The sequence below is a fragment of the Anolis sagrei genome, chromosome 3 (assembly GCF_037176765.1).
Source record: "Anolis sagrei isolate rAnoSag1 chromosome 3, rAnoSag1.mat, whole genome shotgun sequence".
Lineage (NCBI taxonomy): Eukaryota > Metazoa > Chordata > Lepidosauria > Squamata > Dactyloidae > Anolis > Anolis sagrei.
The window spans coordinates 260,593,070-260,615,154 of record NC_090023.1 but is presented as its reverse complement, the minus strand read 5'-3'; positions in this window follow the sequence as shown (position 1 = coordinate 260,615,154).

The window sequence follows — 22,085 nt, the reverse complement described above, 5'->3', positions numbered from 1 at the left end:
ACATGTGGCCAAGTAACAACAAAATGTGCTTTCAGTGGCAAAAGTTAATAACAAGGACAATTACACAAGCTATTACTGACTGCAGCCGTTTGCTTTTACCTGAGCCTAGTGGGAAGGACAAGACTCCGCCTTCATTTCTCCTCTTTCTTCTGCTGAGTTAAAGAAGTGTAAACTATTTTTGCACTATCAGAGTGGGATGACAAATGATTAATTGGTAATGTTTCTGCCAAATTGGGACAGTTTGAGGTGGTCCTGGTTTGGAGATATATCACAAATGTATAACTATGATAAGTCTCCTGTCCAAATTCTCCTTTTCTCTACTGCAACCCTACAACATAGCCATTAATTAGGAATCTCCAGGTTCATACCAGGCCCGTAGCCAGGATTTTGTTTGGGGGGGGGGGCTGAATTTTTTTTCAGGGGGGGTTTCGGGGGGGCTGAGTTTTGGGGGGGGGCTGAGTCTGAGTGAAAGAGGGTCTATTTATTCATTTATTTATTTATTTATTTACATCACTTATATCCCGCCCATATCAGCCCGCAGGCGACTCAGGGCAGTCTACATATCGGCACAATTCGATGCCATCAATACAATACAAAAGCAAAAATAATTAAGTGCATTTAGACAAAAAGACAGTGCAATAACAATTTAAAAAGAGCTATATCCTCTCATTCCAATCCTCGTCCATTTCATCGTCTTGGCCGTTCCTGGGTCATTCTCCATCTCAAGCTTGACTTATCTATTCCAGGGTTCTGAATGCCTGCTCGAAGAGCCAGGTTTTCACTCTCTTACGAAAGGTCAGGAGGGAGGGGGCTGATCTAATATCCCTAGGCAGGGAGTTCCATAGCCGAGGGGCCACCACAGAGAAGGCCCTGTCTCTCGTCCCCGCCAAGCGTGCTTGCGAAGCAGACGGGATCGAGAGCAGGGCCTCCTCAGATGATCTTAACTTCCTGGAGGGTTCGTAGGAAGAGATGCGTTCGGATAGGTAGGCTGGGCCAGAACCGTCTAGCCTAGAAAACCTTTTGTATCGTTATCCCAATGCCCCCACGCATATGGGATATATTGAGTATGGTGATCAGATCATGATATGAATAAACATAACAGTTTAAATAATGCACCAGTAAGGCCTTTTCGCGAACCACCATGAGAATTTCGGGGGGCGGGGGCTGAAGCCCCTCAAGCCTGGCTACATGCCTGGTTCATACCCTCCAACATTTCACAGATGTAAACCAGGATACATGAAGCCAAGCATATCAGTGTGTGGTCAAGATGGCCATAATAAGAATAGATAAACCTGAAGAGGTTGCAGAAGTTAACTTTTGCTTGAGTGCACAAGGGAAAGTCAGGAGTCTCCCTCTGCCCATTGAAGTAACTGAGTGCATTTTGTACTTTGAATTCAGTTTGCAACAGCTCAAGTAAGTTGAGGATGATGTGGAGAAGCAGGAGGAAGAGAGAGGACCTGGGACATTTTAGCCACTGGAATGTGGCAGAATTAATGATAGCCATCCTGGCCAAACTGGGACAGTTAGAGGTTATATCTGTGTTGTACTGCTTCTCAGAATCAAAAGGAATCTTCCTCTCACATTAAAAATGTTTGTTTCTACCTCAAGTTCTTTCTGCGCAGAATATGAAGAAGTGTGCATAATTGGGTTATCAAACCCAACATGAACGAAAATTCTTACGCAGTGTAAGAATTTTCCAGCACAGATTTTGTATTATGAGCACCCATGGGAGATTGTTGTTAACTGCTATGCTGTGGATGTAGCATATCTGGACTTCAGTAAGGCCTTCAACAAGGTTCCCCATGACCTTCTGGCAAACAAACTAGTCAAATGCGGGCTAGGCAAAACTATGGTTAGGTGGATCTGTAATTGGTTAAGTGAACAAACCCAGAGGGTGATTCTCCCCAATGCTTCCTCTTCATCCTGTAAAGAAGTGATGAGCGGAGTGCCACAGTGTTCCGTCCTGGGCCCGGTCCTGTTCAGGATCTTTATTAATGACTTAGATGAAGGGTTAGAAGGCAGGATCATCAAGTTTGCAGACAACAACAAATTGGGAGGGATAGCCAATACTCCAGAGGACAGGAGCAGAATTCAAAATGATCTTCACAGATCAGAGATGGGCCAAAACTAACAAAATGAAGTTCAATGGTGACAAATGCAAGACTCTCCACTTAGGCAGAAAAAAAATGAAATGCAAAGATACAGAATGGGAGATGATGTCTAGCTCAAGAGCAGGACATCTTGGAGTTCTTGCGGACAACAAGTTAAACATGATCTAACAATGTGATGTGATGGGAAAAAAGCCAATGCGATTTTGGCCTGCATAAATAGAAGTCTAGTGTCTAGATCCAGGGAAGTCATGCTACCCCTCTATTCTGCCTTGGTTAGACCACATCTGGAACACTGTGCCCAATTCTGGGCACTACAATTGAAGGGAGATGTTGACAAGCTGGAATGTGTCCAGAGGAGGGCAACTAAAATGATCAAGTGTCTGAAGAGCTGGGCATGTTTAGCCTGAAGAAGAGAAGGCTGAGAGGAGATATGATAGCCATGTATAAATATGTGAGAGGAAGCCACAGGGAGGAGGGAGCAAGCTTGTTTTCCGCTGCCCTGGAGACTAGGACGCAATGGAACAATGGCTTCAAACTAGAAGAAAGGAGATTCCATCAGAACATTAGGAAGAACTTCATGACTCTGCCCCGGAGTGTGGTGGAGGCTCCTTCTTTGGAGGCTTTTAAACAGAGGCCATCTGTCGGGAGTGCTTTGAATGCAAGTTTCCTGTTTCTTGGCAGGGGGTTGGACTGGATGGCCCATGAGGTCTCTTCCAATGCTATGATTCTATGATTCTACTATCCTGTTGACTTTGAGTTATGGTGATCCCATGAATGAGAGACCTCCAACGCACTATGCTATCAACAGCCCCATTCAGGTCTTGCAAACTCAACCCTGTGTCTTCCTTGTCTATCAATCTGGAATCAGGTCTTCCTCTTAACCTTTCCAAAGTATTGTTGCCTTTTCTCGTGTGTCTTGATGTGGCCAAAGACAACAGTCTCTGTTTGGACATCTTGGCTTCTAGGAAGAGTACAGACTGTGTTTGTTGTAGGACCCAGTTCTTTCTCTTTTTAACTGTCCACAGTATCTGCAGGACTCTTCTTCAGCACCACATTTTTAATGAGTCGATTGTCTTCCTATCAGCCTCAATTCTGCTGCCTTCGCTTGCAAACCCCACTCTGTCAAACAGGCCTTGTCGATAAGGGGCCCAGTTATAATTATGTCCTGGAAGAAGATTAGGAAATTAGTCAGGACTCACGGAGAGACCCGATCTGTTGTGAAAGGTTTTCTGTGTATTGCAGTCCAACATTTGCTAAGTCCCAGGGGTCCCCGAGACCTTCAGGAACCTAATTCATACTCTTAATGTAATTTATGTGTCTTATTAAAATATGAAGGAAATTCCCGGCCAAAAACTTAATTAACTCAAGGTTAAGGATGCTCAGAGGAAGAAACAGAACCGTTAATAAAAATAAATACAAGACATTTTCCAGAAGACGAAAATCCCCCTCATGATTTAAGTATGGAAACAAGAAGTTGAGATAATGCATATAAAAGATTCAAATTTCCTTATAGTTCATGCTAGGGTTTTTTTTCCCCTATTAAAAAAAATACATAAATTGAGATTTTTGAAAATGAGACATTTAAATAGCAACTATAATCTCATTCTCTTTTTTTCTATTTCAGGTATGTTAAAAGCATTGTGGAATAATCTGTATAATAACTATAGCATGAAGCATAAAGTTATTTATTTTAGATGCCAAATAATTCATCCCCATATAATTTGCTACTTAGGAAATTAAGTAATTGTACAATGCAAGAAATATTCAAGGAAGGAAGATGAGCACCAGTTACATGCCAGGGTCATTATCGAATACAATAGAGGGTTTCTGATGTGGTTGAATTATTAATATCCTAGCATTCTGCGCTCAGGAAAAAACTCAATGTTCAATGCTCCTTGAAAGGAAATTTTTATTTTTTTATAGTTCATTTCAAAACAGTTAATAAGAGTCAGTCTGTTCACATTTATGCCATATGCTATGATTGGGGTGGGTGGGTGGATATACAATTCATCTTCAGAGAAAAGAATGAATTATATCCCCCCCCCCCTCGCTGCCGAAGTCCCTCCGGGGAGATAGAGGAATATAAAATTATTATTATTATTATTATTATTATTATTATTATTATTATTATTATTATTTTACTGATTTTCTCTAATTCCTAGGGTAGCTTCCCATTCCAGTCCTCATCCCACCACTGTCACCTTACAATCTGTACAAGCTTTCAACCCTATCCCAACTTCCTTCATTCACAGAATATGGTTTCTAAACTATCTGATAGTTTTGTTCCTTTGACAAGTTGGACTGCTCATGAACAATCCATGCAATCACCCCCCTATTCAGATAATCAGTATTGGGGACGACAACATTGAGATAGAGTATAGAAACTCTCCATGTCCCAGGATCAGCTTTAAGGCTGATTAGAATAACAAACCCTGAATATGCATTGATGACACTCCAGTTCCTGTTGGAAGAGAAATGTATTCAATTGTTTAATCCTGCAAATTAAACCCAATGCATTTATATGTGTAATTAATTATGAATGATTGCACTGAACTTTGAACATGATCAGTTTTGCCTTTCTAGATTTGGATCCAAGAATGTGAAGCATGTGGAAAGTGTTCAAATATTTATGTTGATCATCAACTCACATCATTTCTCCTTTTGCCAGCAGGGGATGGCTTCTACATTTGCATACGACAGAAGTCCTCCAATCACCTTTCCCCTCCTTATTTCCCAAATGTAATGAAATAATTACCTCGACTTCCTGCTTCCATAATTTGAATAGTTAAGGAACTAGCTATCTCCCTTTGAACTTCTTCTTGTTCTTTCTTCCTAATAGCACAGAAGTTGAGTCTACGCAAGCAGATTTAGTGTTGAGACAACTGAGCTTTTCTGAAAACAAGGAGAGAAGGAGAAAGGCAATCAGATACTAAAAAACAACTACTTTTGTAACTTGAGAAGTTACTAGTGTTTCCAAACAGAAAGAGTTAAATCCAATTATTAGACTCAAATAGAGCAAACAATTTAAATCAACATGAATGGTAGTGTGCTCTGAGCATTATTGAATTATGATTCTGGAAAACAGAGTTCGATTCCCCACTAAGTAATGGAAACTCACTAGGTAACCTTGGGCAATTTACATACTCTCAGGTTCAGAAAAACCCCATGATAGTTACCTAGTGAGTTTCCATGATAGGTTTGTCTTAGGGTCACTATGAGTCAGAAGCTACTTGAAGGCACACAACAAGAGCAGTCCCTTTGAATTCATACAAGTGTGATAAGTCAACACTTATTCAAGTTCCATTTATTTAACTATACCACCAGCTCTTCACATATTATGGGAACAGGACTTCTGCTAAGTGAGAATTTGAATTATTATTATTTTTTATCTGAGAGAACACTTCTCTAGGAATATCTAGGTTGACCATACAGCACAACTCTATGGTCAACCACTCACAGAAGTGGACCATAGAATTTCACTGGAGGATCTAGAGATTCCTAGAGAGGTATTCTCTCCAGAAATTGCTAGTACCTCCAGCATGACTTGATGATCAACATCTGTCAGAAGTTGGCCATAGTTACAGTGGAGAACCTAGAGGTTCATATAGAGAACATTTTAATCAAATCCATGAACAATCAAATCTGTAGTAGATTTTGCTCTCATTGGGACCAATTGTAGCATTTAGCCCAAGATCTGTAACACATCACCACTGCTTGCCAATGGGCTCTGTACTGGACACACACAATAAAGCTGAGCATTGGGTTTACTTGGACAGAATGAACTGTAAAAGTCCACAGGCTTGGTCTGCTTTCTTCACGTTTAGAAAAAACTGTCTTATCACAGAAAAGATATGCTTCTAATGCATTTAATGGTTTTTCTACAGGTGTAATCTTTTTCCATTTTCTACACCACAGGTATCCATCAGTGTGTCAGTATCTTGAAGCAGTGTGTCAGTATCTTGAAGACATTCATTCTAAAGTTCTGTGCACTTGTTCAAGTTGGATGTTAAATGGCCACAATGAATAGAGAAGAACACTTGCAGTTCCTGAACTATTTCACTGTAAACCTTTCTTGAAAAAGTCCAGAAATGGGATGTACTCATTTAGCCTATAAAATTCTATTGGTGTTGGTGAAGTTGTCTGGATGTTGCTTTAACAAGTCTGCCTTGAACTTCTCCGTCCATAGACTCCACCACTGATCTTGCTTTGTCAAAGATCTCCTGAAATTATTTCACAGATTCTGTCCACATCTCCCTGGCTTTTTCTGAGAGACTGTTGACATGTTCCAGACTACAGAAAAATTCCATATTTACTCTTTGTAAAGTTTTTCTAAGCTGAAGGGATGACAGAAGCTTTCTTAGGATGTGCATGGTTACTACTGTTGCATCCCAGTTCAAGAAACGAGACCATAAGATTAAATCCACCACACTGGACTGTAGGAAAAGCAATCTTTGTTTATTGATGAAAAATTGATTACAAAAGAAAGGTAAATGCAAAGTCAAAACGCCACAGAAAAACACAGCAGTCAGTAGAATCTCTGAACTTGAGCAAAATTTCAAAAGCCACAATACAAGAACCAGGAACCCGTTAGCCTTTTACTAACCATGAACTTGATAACTACAAGCCTCTGGGATTACCGGCCATGAAACACAGGAATTCTGCCAAGGCACAGCCACAGTCCCAAACGTTGCTTGATCTAAAGAGGCACCCGGCAGGAGGCCTCTTAAACCAAAGAAGCTATTCTTTGAAACGCCCCTTGACTTTGAAGCATGGGCCTGTCTCTCCTGTAAATGATGTGACCTTCATAGAAACTGGGAAACATTTCTGTCTCTAACTATCTGTTCTCTTCAGTCCTCATTAAAAACCCCAGGTGGAGAGATATCACGGCTAGTGATATCACGGCTAGCTTCCAAAACATTTTCCTCCAGCTGTTGAGTTTCATTTTCATCGCCGCTGACCTCTGCATCAACAACAGATTCCACACTGTCAGGGTCAGGGAGAGCTTGCTCAGTTGGAAAAACTATCAGAGAATCCGGTTCACACAGATCAGGATCAGGCTGAACCCCAACAACTACAAATTCAGCATTCAGAACAAAAGGGTATCCAGCTTGGGAAGAAGTCTCACGGTTGTACAGAGGACTCTTTTAGTTCTTCAAGTGTTCTCAACATCACATTGTACAGTTCTACAAAACGTAAAACTGCATCATGTCACTCAACCCAAAGGGTTTCAGAATGCAGCAACAGGTTGTTTGCTCTTGATTCAGGGAAATAGGTTTTTTTTATATTTTTCCTCAACAGTTCCAGTCTTATGGATGATGCTTGGAAGAAATTGCACACAGATTATAGTTTTCCTCGGCAGTTTCTGACAGGTGGAATGGTGCAAGTCTTTGTTAAGGCTAGATTTAGTGAGTGAGCACTGCAATGGATGTAGACAGCTATTGGATATTTCTGCGGTATAATTACCTGTGTACCACAAATATGACCAAGCAACTCCCTCATAATCCTGTCCACACAAATATTGCAAGTTCAGCCCAATTTTTCCAGTGGTTTTAAAATAATGCCTCTAAATCCTCCTCCTGTGATATCACTTATCTTCACAAAGTCTATAAAGCCTTTTCTTATTCCTGCAGTTTCAACATTAACATACCTTATTAAGAGCAATAACTGTTTACCATATTTACCATATTTATATCCTGCCTTTCTCAACCCCGGAGGGGACTCAAAGCGGCCTTACAACAGGCAGCAATTTGATGCCATACATATATATTGAGTAAACAATAACAGTAAAAACCAATAATTAAAACATGAATTATGAAAACATCAGTTAATATCTTATATACTCACATCCAAAGTTTCATCTACCAAAACAGAGAAACACTGTGATGCATTGCATTTTTCAACAATTTTTGGATTATCTGGTCACCACAAATGTCTATTAGTTTATTCTGTATTTGAGGACTACTATACTAGGCATTCATACATGCAATTTTCATACCTGCAGTTTTGAGGTGACTTTTCAGGTCAGTGTCTCCTGATCTGGCACGAGATCTCAACAAGGCTCTGAAATTACCATCACTGTGCAAAGGTTCTTCACAGGTAATAGGTTCCAAATCATTGCTCCCTCTTAAAGCCAGTTCTTGTCGGTCACAAAGGACAATAGTTTCCACAATTGGCAGAAGTTTATTTCTCTTTTTTTCTGCTTTCTTATTTCTTTTTTCATGACAGCAAGGTACATCAAGACATTTTCCACTGTGAATTTAGTAAGAAGTTTTCAGCAAGCACAAGTTGTTCTGATGGTACTCTGTTTTTTGGGAACACTGAAGACTTACATTGCATCTTTCCATTACACAAATTGTTTAGCAACCAATGCACCAAGCTTCTGATGACCACATTTACCCCCAACTGCTCCTCCAAACACCACATGGTTACAGAGTACACCTTGTACATGAAATGAGTAGGCTAACAAGGGAACTCTGTTAAACCATTTGGATTGAAAACTTGGATGCCTTCTTATCCACAGGAAATACATATCCTGGCAATGGAGTCCATGGATTTTGCATTAATTGAACTTTCATTTGGTCATCAGAAACAGTCTTGTTCATATAAAGTTCAAGGTCTAACAGTGACACAACTTCTTGGCTTTGCTCCTGTTCCATGGTTACTTTGGCAGGGCTTGGATTAGATCAGTGGTCCTCAATGTGTGGGTCCCCAGGTGTTTTGGCCTACAACTTCCAGAAATCCAAGCCAGTTTACCAGCTGTTAGGATTTCTGTGAGTTGAAGGCCAAAACATCTGGGGACCCACAGGTAGAGTAGCACTGAATGAACCAGTTGTAGACACCGCAGTTTCCACAGTTTTCACCTGCGCCCAGGTATGTATGTTCTGGCATCTTTTTCAATACCAGTTGCTGCAATGGTTCTCAACCTGCTGCCTTCTTGGTCTTCAATATTTGGTTTTTTTCCTTTTTTTCCATGAAGTCAAAAACATTCTGTTGCTTTAATAGAAGTTTAAGCATCTTAAGGAGCGGCTTAAGGAGCTGGGCATGTTTAGCCTGAAGAAGAGAAGGATGAGAGGAGATATGATAGCCATGTATAAATATGTGAGAGGAAGCCACAGGGAGGAGGGAGCAAGCTTGTTTTCTGCTTCCTTGGAGACTAGGACGCGGAACAATGGCTTCAAACTACAAGAGAGGAGATTCCATCTGAAAACGAGGAAGAACTTCCTGACTGTGTGAGCCGTTCAGCAGTGGAACTCTCTGCCCCGGAGTGTGGTGGAGGCTCCTTCTTTGGAAGCTTTTAAACAGAGGCTGGATGGCCATCTGTCAGGGGTGATTTGAATGCAATATTCCTGCTTCTTGGCAGGGGGTTGGACTGGATGGCCCATGAGGTCTCTTCCAACTCTTTATTCTATGATTCTATCTTCTGGAGATAGGTGGATGAAAAGAAACACTAACAGCAACTAACAGGGCTTTAGGTTTCAGAACAACAGCAAGCTAGCACACAATTACAATGTAAGATAGCTGCGTTTGGAGTGACCCACAGCTGCTTTCATGCCTTCCTTTTATATCCCAGTGGGAGGAGCAAGAACACGCATGTAAGAGGGAGCTCTGAAAGGGAGGAAAGCAAGAGAGCACTGATGTGACTACTTTCAGGTGTTTTTTTAAAAATAATATTTCAAAAACTATTAAATATAATTACATAGGGTAAAAAACAAATGAAACTACATAATAAAATGTGTGTGTTCACATTTCATGAAAAAAATGTTTAGAATCAGAGATACAGCATTTTGAAAGATCTCTTATACATATATTTTCACTTTAAATTGGATACCTAAAGATCAGGATCTATGACCCACATATAATATTACATTTTGAGAAGCTACATAAAATACCTTTAATCTGGTACCTAGTTATTCAAAAAATACTTGATAGTAGGAGAAAATAAAGTATAAGATTTTAAAGCAAGCACACGCTATCATAGTTGTTACATCATAAATTGTATTTAAACTTTTCTTATGGAATTTAATCTGGGGAGTATGATTCTGGTTTCAGTTTCAGTGGATTATATCACCTTCACATCGAAAATGTTGATTACATATTTGCCACATCAAAACTTAGTTACTTCCACTATGTCTGGTATTGCCACTATTACAATGTAAATATTACTACCTCTGAGGATGCTTGCCATAGATGCAGGCGAAACATCAGGAGAAAATTCCTCTAGAACATGGCCATATAGCCCGAAAAAAAACCCACAAGAACCTAGTGATTCCAGCCATGAAAGTTCACAATACACAATGTAAATTGGTGAAAAGATAGGTATTGATAATGTGAATAAATTATCAAAATTTGGTTGAGATAGTGCTTGCAGTTCTGGAGGAACTCTGATTTTTTGCTTCTCGTAGACTTCGCATGAGGATTTGATTAACCAGTTAAAATTCATTAGCCAACCAGGAATATTTTAACCTGAAAAAATAAGTGTGTGTGTGTGTGTGTGTGTGTGTGTGTGTGTGGCAGTGGTGGGGGGGGGGTGGACCTGTAACACATACACACATCCTCGTTATGGGCTTGGATTCTACTGACCACAAACTTTCTAGCAGGGAGAAACATTGAAGCAAATGTCTAATTCCAAATTCAGGAAAGGGTGAAATGGAAGAGGAATCTCAGAGTTCCATTAATCATGACCAAGGTCCCAGCACAGCCAGAGAGCGTTAAAGATTTATCTCTCGTTTGCCTGACTTGGCTCTTCTCCTTGGATATTTGGCTGTGAGGGAGGCTCAGAGTCAACAGCTGGTGGAAACCCAGGATATGTTCAAACTGTTTTTTAAAGTCAAGAGATATGTCATACAAACAGCCAGTGGGTTGTATCATCCAGAAAGCCAATAGAAATACACCTGGAAGTTCATGGAAGGTATCACCAAGTAATGTCTGAAAGATATATCTTATAAATATTACAAAGAATATCACAAACCAGCCCCCAGATGATTTTGAAGTGACACCTCAAATTCATGGACAAATTCATAAGCACAAGAACTCTCCAAGACTTTTATGCCACTGACAAGTCCAAAATGTGAGGGAATTTTTGTTCCCAGAATTTGGCTGTTGGTCATACTGTTCAAGGTTAATGGGATTTAAAAATCCAGAACATATAGAGGACTAAGGTTTGATGGATGGACGGTGATGAACAACGATTTTATTGTGACAACTTGGCCATTGTAATTATATGATTGTATTTTTGGTATTTTAATGTCTTAGTGTAATACGGAATGTGATGTTTTTAAACAATTGTTTGTGATACTATTGTTGGAAACCGACCTGAGTCCCTCTACGGAGGTGAGAAGACCAGTATACAAAAGTTCTAAATAAATAAATAATAAATAAATTTGAGAATCACCAATGGGGAGCAGAGTTTGGATGGCAATTTCCAGTTTCTCCCAGCAAGATTGGCCTATGACCATGCTGCAGAGCTGGGCAGCTATGGCAGGTCTTCTGGTCACTCTTCCAAGTTGGGACCATCCAAGGACCATGTGGACTACAAAAAAAAACAAACACCTAAAAACCCCAAAGTGGTCAGAACTACAAAAAGGGTTAGTAGTTCCTGATACTAAACAGTACAGAAAGGAGTTGCAATCTATTTAAAATGGGTTTTAGGAGAACAAGGCATCCTTTTGGGGGCATGAAAGGACCTGGGAATTCTCGAGGTGCCAAGGTCCACAAAACACCTTTGTTGTATTTTTATAAAACTCTGAAAAGCCCATTTAACCATTGGTGGGGTGGTGAGAGTGGACAGCCACACAGCACTGTCTCCAAAGAAGCTCTAATCCATCTCCAGCTTAGGTTCTTCTTATCTACTGACCCTAATATTTGGGGGGTGGGGGGGGGAGAGGGATGTTTTCACTTGATGCTGAGAATATTCAGTGCAAGTGAGGAGGAAGAAAGGAATGCGCTGAGGTTTTCTATGGGACTCCTACACACACCGGCTGTTAGCTGATGAACTTCCCACCTTTCTCCAGATGGATCACGTGCACCATTCCCCTCTGATTTACAGCGCTGACCTCTCCCACCCCTCATTTCCTTCCTGAGTTTGGGCTTTATTGATAGCTTATGTAATAGCAACCAGTGCAAAACACTGCTCAGGCTGTCTCCCAGGCATTTGACTTCTCCTTGGATCCCCCATCTGCACAAGCTCTGGGCAGGATTGTGGTCTTTCCTTCGTGTCCTTGGAAGCAGCAGCTGGACCTGTCCTGTGTCTATATGGAAGGCGCTGAGCTAGAAGAGGCGAGAGGAGCCTTGCTAAACCAATGCTATGTCTTAATTGAACCTATCAGGATCCCATCTGTTGGAGTGAGTGCATGCCAGGTCATTGGCACAGCTTCTCCGTACATTGTAAAGGGAACGACATTGATCGTGTTTCTGTTTGTCAGAGGCAATGTAGTGCATGCCTGGTTGCCAACACAGGCTGATTTGTCCTAATTGTGTATCTAATTGCTTATCAACATTAGTTGATATCTTGCCTTAAGGTTGGTGAAAAGGGAACCACAAGGCAGCCAAGGAAGGTCAGTAGACACAGCACTAAAGCAAACAACCTGCTCCCACCAAACCTGGGACCCAACAGAAGCCCCTCAGACCTTGAAGACGAGGTTGCCCCTGCTCCTTCCTTTAGAAATACATGACTTTAAAAACCCTTGGACTGAATGCAATGCACTTTTTCCTCTCTGTGGATTCCCACCAGGATATTTGTTTATCGTATCAGAAGTAAACCAAGGGTACAGTTGTGATGTATTTAAAAACACAACGTTTTTAACTATCCAAAATTGACAGGAAAGTTGATGTCAATTTGAACATCCTGGCATCCAGATATGTGTCCTGGCATGGATTCTTGGGTGGTGGAAGAGCTAGGGCTCTGAGAAATTAGATCCCAATAGTCCAATTTCTATGTATGGTTGTAAAAGCTGGACAGTGAAGAAAGATGACAGAAGAATCAACTCCCTGGACATTTTGTGCTGGAAGAGAGTTTTATGGATACTGGGGGTTTTGTGTGTGTGTGTCTCCAAGTTGCCTGTTGATTTATGGAGATATCATTAATTTCATAGAGTTTTCTTAGACAAGGAAGAAGTAAAAAACAAACAAACCCATAACCATGAAAATTTTCACATCCTCATTCCCATGGAAATATTGTCTCACTAAGAATTTGCAAAATCATCCAAGTAATTCAGAACACATCATGCGATGTGCGGGGCTTGATGAATGCAAAGCTGGGGTGAAAATTGCTGGAAGAAACATTAACAACCTCAGATATGCAGATGACACCACTCTGATGGCCGAAAGCGAGGAGGAGCTGAGGAGCCTTCTAATCAAGGTGAAAAAAGAAATCGCAAAAGCCGGGTTGCAGCTAAACATTAAAAAACCCAAGATTATGGCAACAAGAATGATTGACAACTGGAAAATAGAGGGAGAAATTGTGGAGGCCGTGACAGACTTTGTGTTTCTAGGTGCAAAGATTAGTGCAGATGCAGACTGTGGCCAGGAAATCAGGAGACGCTTACTTCTTGGGAGGAGGGCAATGTCCAGTCTTGATAAAATAGTAAAGAGTAGAGACATCACACTGGCAACAAAGATCCGCATAGTCAAAGCCATGGTATTCCCTGTGGTAACCTACGGATGTGAGAGCTGGACCTTAGGGAAGGCTGAGCGAAGGAAGAGAGATGCTTTTGAGCTGTGGTGTTGGAGGAAAGTTCTGAGAGTGCCTTGGACTGCGAGAAGATCCAACCAGTCCATCCTCCAGGAAATAAAGCCCGACTGCTCATTGGAGGGAAGGATACTAGAGACAAAGTTGAAGTACTTTGGCCACATCATGAGGAGACAGCAAAGCCTAGAGAAGACAATTATGCTGGGGAAAGTAGAAGGGAAAAGGAAGAGGGGCCGACCAAGGGCAAGATGGATGGATGGCATCCTTGAAGTGACTGGACTGACCTTGAAGGAGCTGGGGGTGGTGACGGCTGACAGGGAGCTCTGGCGTGGGCTGGTCCATGAGGTCACGAAGAGTCGGAGACGACTGAATGAATGAACAACAACAACAATTCTGTTGTATCTTTCCTTTGGAAGACTTAGAGATTCCTAGAGAGAGGTGTTCTTGCTAGGAATTTGCTAGGTCTTCCAACACATCTCTGTGATAACTTCCAGGGGAAGCATACCAAAGAATCACCTTGAGGACCTAAGACATTTCCAGAAAGACAACTTTCCAACTGGACGCAGGTAAGTGAAACAGCAGATATGAGTTCCATGGGTAGGAGGGTCTTATTGTATGTCAATTTATGAAGGTATCCCTGGCCATTGATCTTTAATAGATAGCTTGTTGTGCCTTTTATTCTAATTTTAATTGCACTAGCTTCATTTTGTAAACTGCCTTGTTATCTTTCATGATGAAAGATGGTCTATAAATAATTTTAATAAAGGAAATACATCATATATCCACCAGAGCTCCAGAAATAGCATTATGCTACCAGCATCATCATCAGGATAAATTTTCTAAAGTTTCCATGGTTTCCAGCAAGAAATTTGTAATCATCTTTAGATAAATTAGTACAAGGTGATAACTTCATTTCCCAGGCGCAATGCCATATATTTCCCTCAGAAGCCTTCATCCAAGACTGCTGTGCTTTTACCAGCTTCAGGGGAGGCAGGAAGTCTGTGGGCAAATACTTTTATAGTATTATAGTACCACCATGGACAAAGTTTCATTTATGGAATTTCTAGCAGTTAGAATTGTTCTACCTGAAGGCTTGGGTGTGAGAGAAAATGGCAACCCTATATGCAATCATAGAACTGGGACACCAAACGCCATTGAGGTCAAAGCTCTGGCATTTGGGAAAACACAGCTAAAGGGAGCAAGCTAGTGTAGGGAGCACAGCAGAGGCATGTACAGCATGTAAAACTCTGTCCTCCAACAACTGCCAGGAAGTTCAGCAAGAATACTTCGTAGGCTTCTCTGACATTAACGATATTGAAGCCTCTCCTAGGTTCAGACTAAGTTTTAAATGAGCTATCCAAGTTGCTGAACCTATTTGGAGAAGAGTTTTCCCATATTTGAGGATAGGGTCCAGTAACTTGTTATATATGCACACTGACAAATTAGAGTACTTTGACACCAAATTAACTGGGATTTTGATATTTGTAATTTTGCAAGATATTTGCCCTCCTCTGTCAGAGAACTCTGGTGCCACAACAAACTGCAAATCTTAGGATTCTATACAGAGGCGGTCCTAGGTAATTTTCAATGGTAAGCAAACAGTATTTTGGCGCGCCCCCCCCCCCAAGCAATCACTGATAGATAGATAGATAGATAGATAGATAGATAGATATAGATATAGATATAGATATATATTGGCATAGACAAATTTTGGCCCTCCAGGTATTTTGGACTTCCTACTGGTTGTTTGGAATTGTGGGAGTTGAAGGCCAAAACACATGGAGGGCCGAAGTTGGTCCATGCCATATATATATATATATATATATATATATATATATATATATATATATATGCTAGCCATCCCCTACCACGCGTTGCTATGATCCAGTCTGGTCATCTTGAAAAGAAAGTAATGAGAAAGTTGGTTTCTTATGTAATTTCTTGATGCTTGTGGGTAAACAGTATTTCTTGTTGTTTCTTTGTCAGTGTTAATGTAGTGATTGTCTGGTTTGCCTACTCTGGAACATAAAACATACCATTGTCCTTCTTTAGGGATCCCTTTCACATCTATGATATTATATCTTCCGTGTGTGTGTGTGTGTGTGTTTGAATCCTATAGATCTATCTATATCTATGGCAGGATGGCTCTTTGTCAAGAGGGCTTTGATTGTTTTTTTGCTCTGGTGAAGGGAGTTGGTCTGGTTGGCTATAAGGAAGCATTTCTCAACCTGGGGGTTGAGACCTTTGGGGGGATCATGAGGAGGTGTCAGAAGGGTCGCCAAAGACCACTGGAAAACAGTGTTTTCTGTTGGTCATGGGGGATTCAATGTGGGAAGTTTGGCCCAATTCTATCGTTAGTGGGGTTCAGAATGTTCTTTGATTGTAACTGAACTATAAATCCCAGTAACTACAACTCTCAAATGTCAAGATCTATTTCCCCCCAAACTTCACAGGTGTTCACATTTGGGCACATGGAGTATTTGTGCCAAGTTTGATCTAAATCCTTCATTGTTTGAGTCCACAGTGCTCTCTGGGTGTAGGTGAACTACAACTCCAAAACTCAAGGTCAATGCCCACCAAACCCTTTCAGTATTTTCTGTTGGCCATGGGAGTCCTGTGTGCCAAATTTGGTTCAATTCCATCATTGGTGGAGTTCAGAATGCTCTTTGATCGTAGTTAACTATAATCCCAGCAACTACAATTCCCAAATGACCCTGGAAGGAGGGCCGAAATTGGCCCAGGCCTGTGTATGTATATGTATGTACACACACACACACACACATATCTGTATATATATATGTGTGTATACATATATATCTATGCAAGGAGGAGGCCGCTGCCAAAGAGGGCATTGGTGGCGGCGGCTTCCCCCTTGATCCTCCGTGCTCCTTCCTCCCCAGGCTTAGCGCCAGGCTTGGGAGCCAAGCCTGGCGAGGAAGGGACCCTTTTAGCCACGGAGCAGCAGAGGGCGGGGAGGAGGCTCCTGCCAAAGAGGGCCTCAGCCGTGGCAGCTTCTCTCTCGCCCCTCTGATGCTCTGTCCTCCTTCCACCCCAGGCTGGGTGCCAGGTTTGGGAGCCGAGCCTGAGGAGGAAGGGAACTTTTAGCCACGGAGCAGCAGAAGGGCGAGGGGGAAGCTGCCGCTGGTGAGGCCCTCTTCGCCAGCAGCCTCCTCCTCGCCCTTTGCTGCTCCGTGGCTAAAAATTCCCTTCCTCGCCAGGCTGGGCTCCCAAGCCTGGCGCCCAGCTTGGGGAAGAAGGAGCACGGAGCAGCAAAGGGGCGAGGGGGAAGCTGCTGCCTCTGAGGGCGAGGAGGAGGCTACTGGTGAAGTAGGCCTCAGCGGCAGCAGCTTCCCCCTCGCCCCTTTGCTGCTCCGTGCTCCTTCTTCCCCAAGCTGGGCGCCAGGCTTGGGAGCCCAGCCTGGCAAGGAAGGGACCTTTTAGCCACGGAGCAGCAGAGGGACGAGGAGGAGGCTCCTGCCGAAGAGGGCCTCAGCGGCAGCCGCTCCCCCCCCCCCCCCGCACCTCTGTTGCTACATCCTCCTTCCTCCTCAGGCTGGGCGCCAGGCTTGGGAGCCCAGCCTGGCGAGGAAGGGACCTTTCAGCCACGGAGCAGCAGAAGGGCGAGGAGGATGCGCCCCTGGCTGAAATGAAGTGTTCCGCAACGGCTTACTTTGCGTAATGGTTGAGCCGCCCCTGATTCTATAGGTGTGAGGTATGGGAGTTAAAGTGGTGTCAAACTGCTATAATCCTGCAGTGTCAATGGCCTCTTGGATAGCTTGTTTAAAGTTCCAACTAAAATTGAGTTATTTATTTATCGTGTCAGGGGCAGACCAAACAGTTGCATTGCATTTTTTAACAAACAAACAAACAAACAAACAAACAAAACACAAAGTTCACAAGCTTGGTAGTTGATTAAATGTCCTTTGACCAGTAGCTGGCCAATTGGAGTGCCTCTGGTGTTGCTGCAAGAAGGTCCTCCATGTGCATGTAGCAGGGCTCAGGTTGCATTGCAGCAGGTGGTCAGTAGTTTGCTCTTCTCCACACTCACATATCATGGATTCCACTTTGTAGCCCCATTTCTTAAGGTTGGCTCTGCATCTTGTGATGCCAGAGCACAGTCTGTTCAGTGCCTTCCAAGTTGCCCAGTTTTCTGTGTGCCCGGGGGGGTGGGGGGTGTCTCTCATTTGGTATCAGCCATTGGTTGAGGTTCTGGGTTTGAGCCTGCCACTTTTGGACTCTCGCTTGCTGAGGTGTTCCAGCGAGTGTCTCTGTAGATCTTAGAAAACTATTTCTTGATTTAAGTCATTGACATGCTGGCTGATACCCAAACAGGGGATGAGCTGGAGATGTCACTGCCTTGGTCCTTTCACTATTGGTTGCTACTTCCTGGCAGATGTCAGGTGGTGCAATACAGGCTAAACAGTGTAATTTCTCCAGTGGTGTAGGGCACAGACACCCTGTGATAATGCGGCATGTTTCATTAAGAGCAGGGGTCCACAAACCTTTTAAACAGAGGTCCAGGTCAGTCCCTCAAACTGTTAGAGGGCCGGATTATAATTTGAAAAAAAAAATGAATGAATTCCTATGCACATGAACAGATTTTATTTGTACTGCAAAAATCACTTAAAACAATACAATAATTAAAATGAAGAACAATGTTAACAAATCTAAACTTATTAGTATTTCAATGGGAAGTGTGGGCCTGCTTTCGGCTGATGAGATAGGATTGTTGTTGTGTGTTTTCAGGTTGTTTCAGACTTAGGTTGACCCTGAGCGAGTGCTGGGTAAATGACCTTGGAGGGCCGCATCCGGCCCCCGGGCCTTAGTTTGAGGACCCCTGATTAAGAGCCACATCTACTGTTTTAGCATGGTGAGATGTGTTCCACACTGGGCATCCATACTCAGCAGTAGAGTAGCATAGTGCAAGGGCAGATGTCTTCACTGTGTCTGGTTGTCATCCCCAGGTTGTGCCAGTGTGGATTAACTATCAATCATTGCCTGGTTCTGCTGCTTGAGACAATGTCTTGTCTCAAACGAAATGTAGGGCCAGCCTTAAAAACTGGGTTGTTGTTGGTTTTTTGGGCTGTATGGCCATATTCTAGAAGCATTATCTCCTGACATTTCACCTACATCTATAGCAGGCATCGTCAGAGGTTGTGAGAACTCTCAACCTCTGAGGATGCCTGCCATAGATGCAGGCAAAACATCAGGAGAGAATGCTTCTAGAATATGGCCATACAGCTCAAAAAACCGACAACAACCCAGTGATTCCGGCCATGAAAGCCTTCGACAATAGCCTTAAAAACTTTTAAAACCCACCCAATGAAAATAGTGTAGGGAAAGCAACAAAAACCCAAAATATTGGTTTCATAATTCAATGTGACTATGGATGCTGAGGCCCAGGAGGGCCAAGAAGGAAGAAATTCTATGGCAACCACCCAGCTTCATAGTTGTGGAAGAACAGAATGATGTGTCAAGAATGAAAAGAGCATTCACACTTGCCAGGTCCCTGTGTCCAGTGCAAGATTTCCTTTTAAAGTGTGCAACAGCATCCAAGGGGATGATTTAACAAAACAACACTAATCTGACATGAAGGGAGACAGGATTGAGTGTCTACATCGCCCGCCAAGATCCCGGCCTGGAGCCTGTTCTACATCTCTACTCAGACACAGTCTTACCTGGTAGAGATCATGGCCTAGTAAGTTATTCCTCAAATGTCTGAGAAGGAGAGAAGTTGTTTTGAATATAACTTGCAGAGACTTAGGAGACCTCAATTCATATCTGAGTCACAAAGTTGACCTTGGGCCAGTCATTCTTTATCAGCCTGACCTACCTCACAGGGTTGTTGTGAGGATGAACTGAGGAAGCAGAAAGTCACAACTACTAACCTGAGTGCAAGCTGGGGATAAACATAATTAGCAAATGCATTGAGTAAAGAGATTAACAGTGTGGTTATGCTCTCAAGTTCCCAAGCCCACAGAAGGAAATTCCCCAAGTATTCCACATGGACAAAACATTATGCAAATCAAATGAATCACACACATTACTATTTAATTTCTTCTTCAACGAAAGATGAAACTTAGCATCAGTGCTGGAAAGAGTTTGAAAATATTCCACCGGATCCTCCGAGCAGGCTCAAATGATGCTCCGAGCGGGTTTTTCATCCTGTATTGTTTGCGGAGGCGTGCAAGTGCATATGGATCATGATATACACTTTCCTGGGGGAGGAACAGCCTGCATTACACTGAATACTTCCTCCATCCCAAACGGCAATACAAGGAGCTTGCTGACTAAATCCCTACCTTGACTTTTTCACTGCTGATGTGGGGTGGAGGGAGCCGCCGAGGAACCAGGCTAATCCTCCTTGATCCTCAGCTTTCCAGCCCCCTGAACCAACATAAAGCGTAATTTATATTGTTATATTTTCCTCCCATTCTGCTGTTACAATAAAGGGTTGTGAAAGCCAACAAACAAGCCTGGAAGAGAGATCATATTGTCCTGCATCGAGGATTCTGACAATAGCACTAGACATTAGACTTGTGTGCATGCATCCACTTTAGCCATTTTCCTTCGCCTTTTCAGCTTCTCCGAATGGCTATAATGGCAAGAGCCCAGCCACCATTTTTTCCACCTGAAATGTCCCACATGGTTGCTGGGTGAGACATCTTCCCTTCTATTTGGGAGTATGCAGCACATGCTTCCTTAACCCTGTTGTTCAAACCCAGACTCCCTTGAAGGGAAGAAAAGTAAAGGTGCCAGAAAAGGTGCTTCCTTAACCCCATTGCTCAAACCCAGGTTCCCTTGAAGGGATGAAAGGAAATGGTCACAGGAAAGGTGCTGTTGCACTCCAGAACAGGAAAAGCCCTCTGACTTCAAACACCACACCGTTGAGTAGGGAAAGAATCATTTTATTGAAGATAATTAAAAAGCAGTAAAGAAAAAAGCATTTTAAAGAAATTGGTACTTCCAATTAGGTAAAAAGATAAGCAGGAACGAAGTAGTTCAGGGTAATAGTCCAGCAAAGTCCATAAAAACAAAGTCAAAACTTTCCAAACACAATGCAAGAAATCAGGAAACATGAATCCAGGGCATGAATATAAAATCATAGAATTGAAGAATCAAAACCATGAAATAAAAGGCACTTGAACATGAATTTTTCAAGCAGAGCTTCCATGAAACAAGGATATCTTGACTTGATTCCAAACGATGCTTCATCTGACTACATATCCTGTACTTGGGACTTTTATCTCCTCGTTAGCTATGTCTCTAGTGCTCGGAAATTGGTTTCGCTTTAGCTGAGAGTCTCTTATCTTTTTTTCTCGGAGCCGGGCAGAATGCCAAAGCCACTGTTTGTCTTTTCTGTTTTGACTAATTTTCTCCTGTCTATTTATTTACTCATTAATTTCTGCAGGTGCCAAGCTGTTTTCAAGTTTCAAATCATGGGAACTCTCTGGTAGCACACCATCATCCCCACACCCTACAGGGACATTCTCATGGGAAACTACACTTTGAACAGGGATCTCCTGGTCCTTCTCTGCATCAATATCATTGACCAAACCATTGCCATCTTGAAACTCATTGACATCACTCCCCACAACCAAATCACCCTGATCCTGAAATGCAATCACAGGCTGAGCTCCAACAGGTGCTTCCTTAACCCCATTGCTCAACCCCAGACTCCCTTGAAAGGAAAAAAGGAAAGGGTCCCAGGAAAGGTGCTTCCTTAACATTGAATGGAGGAATATAAATGAGCACAGGAATGGAAAGGGGAGCCTTGTAAATTCCCCATTGCTGCCAATTGGCCAGATCCTCCTAGATCTTTCGACTGCCTAGCTGAAAACAATTTTTTTATTAGCTGATTTTTGAGAGGCTCCCAAAAACAGATCTGGGTACCCAAAGAAATTTGGATACCAAAAACGGATCACCCTCCAGCCCAGTTGCACAAGCTGTCTAGGCACTGTGTACTAACCTCTCTCCCTTCACAGTTTGCAACGTTAGGAAAATCCACAATAAAAAATACCATATTTGGGCTTGAATAACATTAAAGCAGTGGGATTTGGGGATCTCACGTGCAAGTATGTGAACACTATGGCTTTGCAAAATGTCCCCATGGAAATCTATTCCATCCTGTTCGCTGGCAGAGAGGTCAAAGCAGAGGACCACTTGATCAGATTTCTCCAAACATGTTTGAGGATGAGATTCTCTCTTAGCAGTGCTGACAGCAATCGCCCATAAGAGCAGTGAGGCCACCATCCACCCCAAGGTCCTCTCCAAAAGCCTACCCTCCT